A 12,917-nucleotide genomic window follows, 5' to 3' on the forward strand; every position below is an offset into this window, starting at 1 on the left:
AGGGCATACACTGAGGAGCGGTGCAGAGGAATGAGTGAAGGGGGTACATCTAGGGACAGAAGGGAGAGCTGTGAAAATGAAGTGCTCTGAGGCGTGGAGAAAATGGGAACGAATGGAGGAAGAAGAATTGGTGCACGAGGGGTATTGGAATAGTGAGAAGAGAAGGGTGTTGGACGTGGGGGTTGAGAGCTGCGGTGCCAGAGAGAGCCGAAGATGCAGGACCACAGAGGAGAGGACAAGAGGGGAACCCGCGAGAAGAAGGGGTGGGGGCAGCGCAGGAGAGGCGGGAACCGGATTGGAGAAGGAATGGAGGTTGACAGGGGGGAGAGTAGTCAGGGAAGGAGGGAGGGGAAGAGGAGAGGTGGCGCGCGCGGCGGAGGGGAGGCCCGAAAGGCAGGGGTGGGAGGGCGGAAGGAGGGCCCTGGAGGGGGGCGGAGCAGGAGGGGGAGGAGGGCACACAGAAGGCGTGTGGGAAATGATGCTACTACGCACTTTGAAATATCCTGCAGCTCCCACGCCACAGCCCGCACCTTCCCCAGCCGCCCCCCCGGGACCCCCCCTTGGAGGGGGGCGGGCGCCTCCCTGCCAAGCATGCCCCTGCGCCCTGGCACCGTGCCCCCGGGCTGCAGCAGGGGGCCCACTGCCATCCGTGGACCACAGAGGGGGCTGCACCTCCCCGAAAATAGCAGGGGATGGTCCCAGGCTCGGCGATGCAGAAGACACAGGGGTCCAGGGATGAAAACAAGGTGGCGAGGGTGGGGGTGGCTCACCCTGGGGGCGCCCCCTCCCTGGGCTCTCAGCCGGGGCCAGGTAGGGGCATGATTTTTACTAAAATAAGTTTGTTGCGTAACAAGTTGATGTTTGACTTTATAAAATCGTTTCAGGCTGGGGGTCGGCTTGGGAAATTATTTTATTTAATTTATGAATGATGTGAAGTTTTTTCAGGGGGTGTGCCCGTCAGGGTCAAGAGACCTCAAAATATCTATGTATGTTTTTTTATTTGAAGACAATAAAATTGTGTGCGTTATCCTTCTGAATATGTTTTTATATATTTATAGCGCCACTCTATATAATTGTACATTGGCACTATATGGGGGGGGGGAGGGGGTGACATATATAATAGGTCCACCGCGCACACATATGTTTGTATGATGGCCTTATAATGTGTGAGAAATTTCACAGCTGCTGTATCTCTCTTTTCTTGCGGCGACATCTCTTTGTTTATATCTTCAAGGCACACGCAGTTCAATGCCGCTGTCTACCCAGAATTTCGCATTATTTTTTAGGTGTGCTTGTAGTGCCCTAAAGTGGTAAAGGCGGCCTGTCGGCGCTAAATAAAAGACGATTACGTAAGCAAATGACAGGCTTCTTTCGCACTCAATTCCCTCGAGGCTACATTTAAATCAAAACACCTACTGCTGGTGAAAAAAAAAAAAAAAAATGATAAACAAAATACAGATAACAAAGTCGCAACCTGCAGCCCTCAAAAGGAGAAAAAAATAAGTTCATGAAAGTGAGACAGGGACCACACCCCCTCCTAGGGCTTAAAGTAGCTCGTGAGGGGAGGAGAGGGCGGGAAAGGTGTCGCTATTGATTTGTCACATTAGGAGGATTTGCATTTTTTTCCCCTTGAAGGAGGAAATTGAGAGAGAAGTGGGGCGTCTTTTTTAAGTACGTCACTTTCCATTTTTATTTTTTTTTTTAATTGGGAGAGGGTTTGAAAGGCACGCGGTTGGGTTTCCCCCACCAGCCCATACAGTCAATTTTTTGTATCCAGTAGGGAGTTACAGGAAGTCCGGGGGAAATGTCTCAGTAACTGCTTTGAAAGTTTTGCGATGGGTGGTGCCTCACTTGGTACAGGAGAGGGCCCCTGCCCCTCAGGGCGAGGGGTACACCCTGTGTCATCAGGTGCCCAGAGCGGGCCCTGGAGTCCTCGCGCGTCCACCGTGACCTTCAAGACGTCACACGCTGACAGCCGCCCGCCTGTGATGTCTCTGGAAACCTTAGGTTGTCCAGTCGACTGGTGTGGCCGTGCTTGTCACAGCTCTGTGTGGACAGCCATGGCTTCATGCCGAGGCGAGGTGATTTGTGTATATTGCTTTGCACCCGTGCTGATTGTTATAAGTCATCTTGTGACGTCCCTTGCGCCATCTTTTGTTGACTGCGACTTGTCCTCCTCACTCTGCCCACGTCATCTTCTGCGTGAGCTGTTCTCAGTTGTCTCTGGTCTGTGTTCTATCACTCCAGTTCCCGCTACACCCTCGTGTCCTCAATCTGTGTGGTCTTCTCACCTGCAGGGTAACATGGTCAGATTGTCACTTACCTTGTCATCATAGCCTCCACGTGCAGACACCGATCTTACCTTGTGTCACGTGGGTTCGGACCTTCCTAAGTCACCGTGTGCTCCCAGCAACCCCTGGGGCATCTTGATGCAACCATGAGATTCCTATGTTGTATGCGTTGCCATGACAGTCATGTGTCACCTGAGATCCCTACCTCCCCCTGTGCTAATTCTCTTGTGGTGGAATGTTGGGAATTATCTATCAGGGGGATTTATAGACATCAGATGTGGAGCAACTGCACAAGTGATATTCTTTGGGGAAGAAAAGTGGGGTCAGTGCCCCTGGCCCAGATTTGGAAGGGGTAGGTTGTGAGGTGGCATCTCTGATTGGTGGTGTCTGGTTCAGAGAAACCCAACACTAAGCCAGACTTGAAACCATTTGCCTTCTGTTACGCCCATTTACTTTTTGATTTCGCTGTAAGAACTTGGGTTTGTTGATATCTATCTATCTATCTATCTATCTATCTATCTATCTATCTATCTATCTATCTATCTTATTTGGCAAAGAGGACATGGGCTCACCTTGGAGTGGCACTTCAGCTTACCAGCACATTTCACATCAAGCACTTCAATTTTCTAAGGCACATAGAAATAGACATTTGCCAAAGATAACACAGTTTGGTGACTGGAGAAAGTAGTATTTGATTTCATGTCTTCTGCTTGCACAATTAGCAAACCAAGCACTAGACACAATCCTCAGCACCCCGCTCCTGGGGTATGGGTGATATTGTTTGATGATATAAGTGATGTATTGTGTCCCAGGAAGGGCGTGAGCTGTCTGCAGCTATGTCTGTCGACGTTCTACAAGATTTGTTCCACAGAGGAGAAGGAATTCATGGGAGACCTCTATCTTCTCCCAACTTTTTATTTTGTTTAACTAAGGTAAGATTTTAGGATCTCCAGGATGAGTGCCTGAACCACAGCTAATCCATTTCCTTAAACTTGACCTCATTTTCTATAATTTGGGGCAATTTGGGGGTATTGGTACCACTGAACATTTTTGCTAGAGTATATATTATTTTGCTGGTCAGGGTAATCCTGGTAAACTGCACTAAACTGATAAAAAGTTTAGTCAGTCTGGCTTCAGGATACATGGTCTCTTTGATGTATCATTTGCAATATGCCTGTGCCTGTCAACTTGTGACAGGTGAAATCATGGTGGCTCCCGATTTCAAACAGTTCCTTTTTTTTTTTTTTTTTTTTATTGGTTGTCCGTCACCTTCAACGTAGTAAAGGCATTCTACGCTTACCCTGAATTAAATTTCTTTGTAATCCTTTCTTCTCTGTTCGCTGGAACAGCTCGTGGAAGTTTGGCTACAGGAGAGCAATCTTTTTGAGGGAGATAAATTATTACAAATACTCTTTGCTTTTATTATTAAAATTAAAGTATGAGAAAGAAGTTCACAAACCATTTATAAATTAGTGTTGGAGCTCTTTTTGGACATAAGCATGTTTTTGTGTACTATATTAATGGACTACAGCTCTACACAGGGGAATCATACATTTAAGAATTTAGATGCAGTTGGTCAAATTAGGTGTATTATTCAAAATATAAAGTACATATGCAGGGCCTTTCACAGGTGGTTTCTAAGATGACAGAACTTTTCTGATGCCTCAGTCAGGCAAGACTGCAGTTCTTATGGCCAAGACCTTGTTCCCTGCAGCCTTTATTTTTAAGCCTCAAGCCGCAATACTTCTATTAGAAGCAGCTGTGAGAACAGTGCTTGCCGCCTTCATCTTGGCACAACTCCTGGATTAAAGCCGGTCCTCCTGATGCAATTCATTGCTTCTTCGCGCAAATTAAAAATGCAAAGCTAATGAGTCCCCTCTCCCTTCAGCCCACCACAAGCATGTCCTCTGTGGTTTGCATGCTGTAGTTGAGAATAGCTCCTCCAATGCATTCCTGCACTTCAGTGTGTCATATCAAGAAGTCCTACTCTTAAACAGGAAGTTACACCTTTTCAAGATGACAGTAAGCTCTGTAATTGCAGCATTTTAACAGGGAGGTATTTATCTCCCGTTGCTGAAGGAAAAGTCCTATGACGGTAATAAGTTTAACAAATTGGTGCAGTAGGTAGTTTCAATTCCAGTGACAAGACTCAGTCGTAGGAGTGAAGAGGTGACTAGTGGGATGTAGAGTTTATAATGTCTAAACTGAGGTGTGCAAGCAACTTTTAAGGTACTCTTGGCTCTCTATTTTTGGAAGCTACCAAGATGGAAACCTGAGCACCCGAAAGCCCCTCGCTCTGTTGTTGAATAGTTCTTCAGATCACATTATGTTTCTAGTTTTTATTCCATATATATTCTGGCTGTGACTTTATCAAACTGGTGGTAGATGTGGGAACTTTAATCCCCTAAAAGGAAGAATGAGTATTTTTCCAAATGTGCCGTAGTTTCACTGTTATCACAGAGAGTGCATCAGAGTCTCTCCCTGGAATGGCCTTACTGTCCTTTAAATTTAAATCCCTTTCCATCTAATCCTTTTTGGTGAAATGTTCTTTCCTCTCTTGCTGTCTTTTATTTGAAAGAATCTGTCACACAAGTGCTTCAGAAATGCATGGGTACTGACTATTTTATACTAAGTAGATGTTTCAAGACATTTTTACGACCAAAGTAATTCCTGATGGCTGTGCATTAGCAGCTGTACTAGACCACATGGTAAGATTTTATTTTCACTAAGGTAATCACCCAAAATCTTCTTGAATGGGTTAACACCCTGGGTATCCTTCCTTCGGCCCAGAAAGACTTTAGTCGAGGGATATGAACACTGTACAATTTAGCACCATTAGGGTTGTTGCCAAATTACGATCTCCTTTGGAAGGTTTGCCACTGCTTTGTGGATTTACTGATTCTTTTTTCTATTATTTTTTTCTTCTTCCGTTTCCTTCAATACATTTCCAAGAGCAAACTCTTACTAGGCAAGATGGCAAAACCATCTTTTTTTTTGTATGGCGTTCTGGAAGCATTGCATAAGCATCCTTTTGACCTAAGTACTTGGGCGGGCACTATAGTCAAAAGCCTAGGAAGGCAGAAAAGGAGCGAGTCAAGATTGTGTCATTGCACTGATCCTCTTTGCGATTTATGCAAGCGATCTATTGGTCTAAGTTAATTTCTAGCTTCTGAAGTTGGGTTGAGTTAGAACCTATGGTTTTGGTTATTCAAAGAAATCTGTACACACTCTTAATTCTCAGGAGAATTACCTTTCTGTAAATCTACTGCTAATGCTACTTTTGGCCTTTGGGCAGCCAAAAATTAGTAGTAACTCTCACCCACTGCTAGATTTTTATTTATTTCTATTTTACATTTTTAAATAGTGCTGCAGTGCTTGTTAACTTTGGTTAATTCACTGTATAATGAAGACACAACAATTTTCTGTACATTTAATCACAAAGGAATAAAACAAGGCAAGTGAACATGAATTAAACAGTTGTCAAGTACATAATTTGACTTCAACATATGAGCCCAAAAAGGTAGGAATGGATAATGAGGCAGTTGGATCGGAGGCAAGAAGGAACTATTGCACAAGAGAAAGAGGGAGAAGAGATGCAATAAAGACAAGAGTTGAAAGCTCAGGGATACACAGAGCTTACAAAAGAAAGTTTTCAATGTTTTCTTCTGAAGATGATTTGGGGGGCTGGGGTCTTGAAGGAGACAGCTCCAAGTGAAAGGACAGGTCCTATAAACGATTGTGACATAGAAAGACCAGAACTGACTTTCATGGCTTCACATCTGAAATGGTCTTTACTCCTGAGATGATAAAGGGTGAGTCAAAATAGGAGTGTTGTTGGTGACAAAGAGCCTTGAAAGTGATACGGGCCAGTTGCAGTTTAGCCTAGTTTAGTGTAGATCTTTGCACCAGGAGTCATGTGATCGAAACATTACTTACTGGCAGAATGCATCACAGTTTGAGGCAATATTGTTTTTGAGAGGTCTATTAGGGTTGCATGTCCTTAGTCAATGTTGTAAATCACCAAGCTTTGTAAAACTGAAAGTAGCTCGTTCTTTATTAACAGTCTTAGTTATTATAATTTTTTTTTTACTGACTGAAATGATGTTCTAGTACTTTTCAGTGAATGCTCAATAGATGAACTCATGCACAAGTGACGATAATGGAAAATCCAAGTTCTTTGACTAAAGAGATGAGACTGGGAGTGAATCTGTAGAAGAATTATGAGCATCATGAACAGAAGAGTTGAACTTCTGCCATCTTGATGGAATAAATTAATTGCTTCCTGAGTAAAAGCTAAGAAAGTTTGTTGACTTCCATTTGTGATGGTGTCATAGACCAGTTTTATTTCAAGTGCATGTTCAATGGAGGACATTTGTCAATACTTTTAAGCATTGTCTGCTGACTACAAATGACAAAGGTGGCAACCGTAATAAAGAGTCTCAAATAAGTCATAAATGTATGTATTCATGTACCTAAGTATATGGAGGTACATATTTAGGAACATATACGGTATCTGTACAGTCTTCAACAAGTACACCACACTAGAAGTAGCCATGAATGACCTCCCTCAGTTTTTACTGCAAATATGGAGGCCAGTCGATTAAAGGTGTTTTGAAGATGTACATGGCTAACGTGAAACCGGCATTATCATGTGGCTAGCGCTATGGTTTCCTACAGCCTCTAAGAACTTTGGAGTCTGTGGTGATGTCCTTAGGCAGCCACTGTTAGATTTAGGGCCTTACAATCCGATTGAGGCCATTTGTCTTGAATTGTTTATCAACTCCTTCTTGGAGACTTTTTGGGCAGGTAGGCTAAAGTCTCAGTGTGAATTAAATATTCTCGGGGGCTGATTTGCTTCCATGGAACTCTATACAGATTGGTCTATTTCCCAAATTAAGAGCCAATCTGTTTGATGGGCGAAAATATATTTGGTTAAAGAAAAGCATCTGGCGAGAGTAGCTATTTGCAAGTCCTCCTAGGTGGCCTATTTCACGCCACTGGGAATCTGTGTAAACACTTGTAGTTGGGTAGGGCTCTTAATTTTAGGTCTGGCTTGAAAGCACAGAGTTGTATGTTATCTATTGTTCCCAGTTCTTTAATAGATAAATAGAGTGGGCCTTGGCTCCTCCCAGAGGAGTATTCTCACTCACCACATGCTATTGGGTGGGAGGTGCATCATGCTACCTTTATAGGCAGCTTTACATCTGGTGAGTACTCTGTTGTCATTCTGTTTGCAACATTCACTTTTTTTAAAAATCTCGGACACACATTCTGCATTGTTATTTTTTTTTTTTTTTGCTGCTTCTTTTGGTAAAACCAGTAGGTCTGGTTTTAATGCACTGAACAGTATCTACTCTTGTAACACATGCAAGCAGCATTAGTGCACAAATATGTTGCCATGCACTAACACATACAGGCCCATCGTATTGACTTTGCCAATGCTTTTTTTTTCTTTTTTCTAAATATAAATCTCGGTTTCTCCTTGTCCCTAAGAGAGACTAGGCTACATACCGTATCACCTGGGCATCCTTCCCTTACACTGTTTGCCTTGAGGTATATGTAGTGTGGTATGAATTTAAAAGCGGCTTCCAATTATCACTCCTCGACAGCAGGACGATAGCGCCCCGGCTTCTTAGCTGTAAGGGAGTTAAAGATGACCAAGGATGGAATCCTTCGACACATTATAGACTTGAACAAGGTTAAGTGCATGTACAAGTGGTACTTGAATTTACCCTCATTGGTAATGCTTATTCTGTTTTGCATCTTCTCGTGTTTGGTGTAAAAGGGCTCCTGGTTGCATGACATTTTTTTTAATATAGATTTCTGTATGTATCCATATCTATTTTGTTTTTAGATGTGTGAAAAAAGAATTTGCATTTAATAAAAAAAAGCTTCATATTTTACTGAGGTACACTCTCACATTGATATCTGCAGGGTTTGCACCTGGAAACATTATCATTGTGGTACCAAGAAGTGTGTGTGAGCATCTTTTCTTATCTCTAATATAAATATTCAAAACAGTGGTGGTAGAAGTCATGGGTAAAATGAAGGTCTAATTCCTGCAGTAGTCTGATTTTATTATTTTAACGAATACAGATTGGAAAATGGACTGTTTCCTGTCTGTATTCTTCGATAAACATTAGGATAAACTGAAATGAGCCGTAGTTATGAAATATTTTTATACATGATGTGTAAATAAGTGAACTGTATTAGGACACTGCTCGTTTTATCTGCTACAACTCAATAAATGAAATGTGGATGTAAAATATTTTGCATTTTCTGTATTATTTTTTATTTTATTTTTTTACACACTGCCAAGAGCTGGCAAGAAGACTACCCTATTTTCTGATTCCCCAGATCCAACAAATGCATCTGTGAATAGCAAATAAATGTGCACCTGACAGCGCATAATTTTCCTAATTTCTGTGATGATAAAACTCTGCTTTGGGGGATCTTGAGACAGGGAGGCAGCCATCCCATAATGTTTTTTTCTAGACCGACCTAGTTCCATAACTTCAGAGAAACTGCAAAAAAAAGTATAACGTTAATTTCATCAAAATTGCTTTCGGGAATCTTTCCGAAAAATCCCAAAATTAATTGGTTTATTGACCTATTTATGACGATCTTAAATACAAAGTATGATTTACTTCAGAAAAAAAAGTTTAAACTGAACATGAGAGTCGTACTCACATTGCACCCCACCACGAAAATGTTAAATAATAAGACAAATGGTACATTTTCCAGTAATCATTTGAAATCTGTAAGCTTACATGCGATATACTTTACCAGTAGTTAGAGAGGCAAAATCCCATGTCAAAAGAAAAAAAAAGTTTAAAATATTGTGCTCGGGTTTACCGCCACTTCACTATTTCCATGCCACTTACTAGTTCAGGAAAATGTGTTTAAAAACATAAAATGTCATCAGAATGAGCAACAAATGCGTAGGGCGCTGCCGTCCTATGCCAGGGCAGGTCTATAATACGGGAGTGTTGCTTAAATATTGAGAGGGCCTAAAAACTCTGTTGTGGATTTCTTTTAAAATATTCTAATGCCCTGTGTTAGCCTGTCGGTGGTGCTGTTCAGATGTGTCCCAGCTCTGGCTCAGTGTGCCAGCTCGCTGGTGGTGGCACTGAAGGGGCATGGCTTCTTTTCAGGGTGATGAGGAAGCCCTACGGGAATCTGGTCGGGGTGTTAGGACTGCTGTAGGTTCATGCCTATATGTCCAATGTCCTTTGATTTAGACAGGGCCACTGGGTGTATGCAGTTGTTATAGCTAACATAATATGCAGATTTTTTCCCAAAAACATTGTTTCTAGCTCCAAAGGTTTAAAAGTTACCTATAAGAATGCAGGGACAGTATTGTTGCGCAGCGGAAGGCCCTTTGGAGAGGTTGGTTACCTTTCTGCTGCTTTTTTGCTATCTTTGGGTTTCCTACAGGTATTAATGAGAATAAGCGCTACATCCGCCGGCCACCGCCCTTTGCAAACAAATTTAGGCTTGTCAGAAATGGCCGACGTGTGGTCTAGCTTTGCGCCTTGTGTCACATAGCGCCTGGACACATCTGGCACATGAAACACGCCTGTGTGTGACTCGGTGGCCTGACAGCCTGAGCGCCCAATCCCACGGCCGGGCACCTTCGGGCGAGGGCTGCGGCCTCCTGCGCGTGCGCAGTATCACGGTAAGGGTGCCAACTTTACAACTGAGGGACCGGGTCCCAGTCAGGGACCTCATTTGGGGGTCTGCAGGAGGCTCAGCTGCGACACCGGCACTGCCTCTGCGACTCCTGGCCTCAGAGGTGGCAAAATCAGTTCCAGGGATGCAGGGGCAGCTAGCTGCTCGCCCTTACGGGCGTCGGCTGGGGCTCCGCTTGTTGTCTGTCAACTTTTTATTACTGTAATAGTGAGTTATTATTGTTTTTTTATTCTCTATTACTGTAATTAAGAGTGGATTACAGTTGCCTTGAATATTACCCTCCCTATCAGTTAAGGTAAGTATAAAATGATTTTAAATATATGTCGTGTGCGTGCTTGCAGGCCAGAGTGTGTTTAAATAGGTGTGTGTGTGTGTGTTAATGTGCGTGTAAGCATGCACGTGAATGAAAGAAAAGGTTAAGTGGCGCATGATGTCACTTCCGCTACCCCTGGCATTTTGGTGAATTGTCGTTCATGGCGTCGTCTCACCACCCTGTGATTCTGTGCAAATCACTTAATCTCCCCGCCCGGAACCCCCCCCCACCCACCCCCAACAAAAAAAAAAAAACGACCGTCTGTAACGTGACCCGGTACTTACGAAAAGCGCTGTGATGCCCGTGGGCCTAGTTCGCGCTATATAAAAATGCAAAGTCAAGAAATAAATACTTTCTTGGAGGTCTGCCAACCGTTTGATCCGGTGAAACTCACGAGGAGTCATCATGAAGGACACATGGGAGAGCTCTGGTAGTCTTCCGCAGCAAGAGTCCGGTGGGAAGCCCGCTGGGTTTCTCTGCAGAAGCTCGCGCAGCTCAGGTCCGAGGCCTGGGGCGCGTGAGGGGGAAGTGTCCGCGGAGTCTGCGGCCAGACAGACGGCGTGCACGAGCCAGTCTGTCCCTGGCTTTAGTGCCAGTGCCCCTCCCTGCCTGGGTGCGAGGTGGGATGTTTGCAAACAGGCACTCTGGGAGAGCCCGGCGCCGGGCCATCAGCTGCACACGGGGCTACACGTTTTCTAGCATTCCGTTGTTTTTCATTTCGGGTGCATTTTCACTCATGTTATTTTTTTACTCAATTCTTTATTAGTTTTTTTTTTTTTTTTTTTGTTAAGCTAAAAAAGTCAAGTTCGAGCCCTTTAACATTTCCTCAGTCATTTAACTGACTCACCTACGCTCCCACATGCCTGTCTGGTATTCGTTACCTAAGAAGGATTTTATTTGCGCAATAAATATCACCTTCTGGAATAAGAAGAAAAAAAGAAAGACCCCCCCCCCCCCCCCCTTAACCCCACACACCCTCCTGAATGTGGCCATGGAAACTCATACCCAAATATATTTATGCAAATAAAAAATCATTATGTTTCAGGGAACAAAAAAAACCTAGTTTGTCATTATAGTATGCACTGCAGACATTATGCCACAACTGCGACCCCCAGCCTCAGTACATGCCTTGGCGAAAGACAGGAAAAGGAAGGGTGATTGCCAAGCGTAGGTCACTGCAGGGGCACCTGCTATAGTTGTGGCCACTGGAATTAAGCAGTGCCACAGATTCTTTCACATAATTATGTTTGTGCCACATAATCCTTCATCTGCTGCATTATCTACAAAATGTGTTTCTAGCTCAAACATATCAAAAGTTACTAAAACGTGGCAACGTGGTTCACACACAGTGTAAGGCTCCATCCAAAGCTTAACTGGTCATCTTTCAGTTGCTTTTTTCTGAATTTGATTGTTAAACTGGTACTATTGAGGTGAAATCTTTGCCTAGACAGTAGTAACAAGTGTAAAAGAAAAAAAAAGCTAAATTATGAACTAATAGCATCAAAAAATGTGCTGCATAATTTAGTCGGCCATGCTGCATAATTCCAGTGGCCCTGGTTATCGTGTACGATGTGTGCTGCACACCATTGCAGCAGATTTCAGAGTTTGTTCTTGTGTTCCTGGAACCACAACCAATCTCTAACTTTTTTTCAATATATTTATTTTCTGTGTTTTTTGAAGATCTTCTGTGTCCAATCTTTCACTTGCATGGCCCTGCCTAAACCACCAGACACAGACAACCCCTGCTATGTACTGTCTTGGCTGTGCACAGCTTAGGCCCTGCACCCACCCCACGCAGGCAGCCTAAACCCACTGTGCATGGCCAGCTGATGCAAGAATGTAGAGTCCCCCCTCTGTTCTTCATTCTAGCTTTCAGTGGCTCCTTATAGGAACCACCTTTTTTTTTCTTTCTGATTTTCATGAAAATCATAACTATTTCTGGTTACAAAATAGTGGTCTCGAGCAGTTTGGGAATTTGTGAGTATTCTGCCCATCAGTTCTGGTTTTAAATTTTTTCGTTATTTGTTTCCATACTTTTTGGTATTTGTCTACTCTCCTGTGGTGCCTAGAACTTGTCATTCGTTTGCCCTTTTTCATTATGATTTTATGTATTCGTTCTCACTGTACAAAATGTACAAGTTTTTTTTCTCCCCAAATTTGAATGTTTCGAGATTACAGATAAAAATAATTGAAGCCCTTTTACGAGTCAATCAGACTACTTTGAAAATTCAAATGTGATTGAGAGAACCTAATCGGAGTTCTAGCTCCAAAGTTTAAACTTGAGAGAGAGAGAGCTCTACCTTTCATCTCTTTCATGCCCACCTAACATGTATTTTTAATGCCAGTATCATAAACACTATTGAATGCATTTACACCAAATCTAAACATAGTCACTTTCTGAGTGAAGTTATACTTTCCGTTCAAGTTTGCTGTACATCTGCTGAACGGTGAAAACTTCACTTGGAAATGCATGTTTTTGACTAGTCCAACCTCCTAACTTTTTCTCCTGCTCAGATCTGCACAAACATGCCAAACTTTAGTTGCTTTTGCCAAGTGTGCAAAATTTCATGCAGATTTGGTCAAAAAAGTTGTGTGTGGGAAGTGCTACAGAAGCATAATTT

General features: G+C 43.1%; 1 protein-coding gene across 2 annotated transcripts in view; it reads left to right on the forward strand.

Annotated features, from left to right (window-relative positions):
- The first annotated feature begins 404 nt into the window (after positions 1-404).
- Positions 405-12,917, forward strand: part of KDM6B (lysine demethylase 6B) — a 511,446-nt gene continuing 498,933 nt past the window's right edge. The window contains exon 1 of one of the 2 annotated variants that reach the window (XM_069218686.1): positions 405-810. The gene's annotated coding sequence lies outside the window, so the exon portion shown is untranslated. The remainder of the gene's footprint in view (positions 811-12,917) is intronic. The other variant, XM_069218685.1, reaches the window with a different exon arrangement.

Source organism: Pleurodeles waltl, chromosome 12, assembly GCF_031143425.1.
Source record: "Pleurodeles waltl isolate 20211129_DDA chromosome 12, aPleWal1.hap1.20221129, whole genome shotgun sequence".
NCBI lineage: Eukaryota > Metazoa > Chordata > Amphibia > Caudata > Salamandridae > Pleurodeles > Pleurodeles waltl.